The 1,092-nt window shown below is 44.2% G+C and overlaps 1 protein-coding gene across 1 annotated transcript in view; it reads left to right on the top strand.

Annotated features, from left to right (window-relative positions):
* Window positions 1–1,092, top strand: part of ap1g2 (adaptor related protein complex 1 subunit gamma 2) — a 14,998-nt gene that overhangs the window by 7,669 nt on the left and 6,237 nt on the right. The window lies entirely within an intron of this gene.

The raw sequence follows: 1,092 nt of genomic DNA, 5'->3' as shown, positions 1-1,092 counted from the left end.
CTGCTACACCGTCCACATGGTGTTCCGGGCCCTGCTCGCTGACATCTCTCAGGTCTGTGTGTGTGTGTGTGTGTGTGTGTGTGTGTGTGTGTGTGTGTCTGGGCATTGGAGTGCTCAAAAGTTTTAGGGAGTTTGGCTTGTTGGTCACTTATTCACTGTGTGTGTCAAAATTTGATTAGATTAATACTTTAAGTCTTTGTTAAATGCAAAGAGGTTTTGTAATTAAAAGGTAATTTTATTTTACATTTCTTCACAAATCAATACCTCAGTATAGCTGATTAAGGCGTGTTTATTAATGTACAGAGGGAGCTGGTCCTCTTCCACAGAGACCGCCGTGTTGCGGCGCCATGTTTCTACAGTAGCCCAGAAAGGACAAACCAGACACTGGCTCTAGAGAGGGACTTTCATATTTTTTTGGCCATCATAGGCTCACGTACTTGCATGGAACAGGAGGGTGAGGGGAAGGGTTATCACTTGGTTTCATCCTCACTGCTAGATGCCACTTAATCCCACACACCGGTCATTGGAACTAATCTTAAAATGGAGTTAACTAATCAAATAAATACAATTCAAATAAAACACACCTGACCTCACCTAATGTTGCCCATTCATTTTATACTTAAGAGGAAAAAGCTATTAAGGAAGAAACAACAGGACCCTCGCAATAGGTGTTGGAACAAACTATTTAATTATAGCCTTTGACAAAGACTTCATATACAATAAAAGTGAAACAGAAGGCAAAATGATCAGACTTTGGTCAGCCAGTCCAAGGCCTGCATCCATTGTACACAATTTCATACTGAGTCTGGGGCGGCTGTGGCTCAGGAGGTAGAGCGGGTTGGCCGTTAATCGGAAGGTTGGCGGTTCAATCCCTGGCTCCCCCTGGTTGCGTGTCGAAGTGTCCTTGGGCAAGATACTGAACCCCGATTTGCCCCTGGCGGCTGTTCCGCCAGTGTATGAATGTGTGTGAATGTTAGTTTCCGTTTGAGCACTTAGGCTCAGTGTGTGAATGTGTATGACTGGTGAATGCAGATGTACTGTAAAAGCGCTTTGAGTGGTCGAAAAGACTAGAAAGGCGCTATACAAGTACGG

The sequence above is a fragment of the Micropterus dolomieu genome, linkage group LG06, assembly GCF_021292245.1.
Source record: "Micropterus dolomieu isolate WLL.071019.BEF.003 ecotype Adirondacks linkage group LG06, ASM2129224v1, whole genome shotgun sequence".
NCBI classification, from domain to species: domain Eukaryota; kingdom Metazoa; phylum Chordata; class Actinopteri; order Centrarchiformes; family Centrarchidae; genus Micropterus; species Micropterus dolomieu.
Note: the sequence above shows the minus strand (reverse complement) of the source record. Positions and strands in the feature narration are given on the sequence as shown.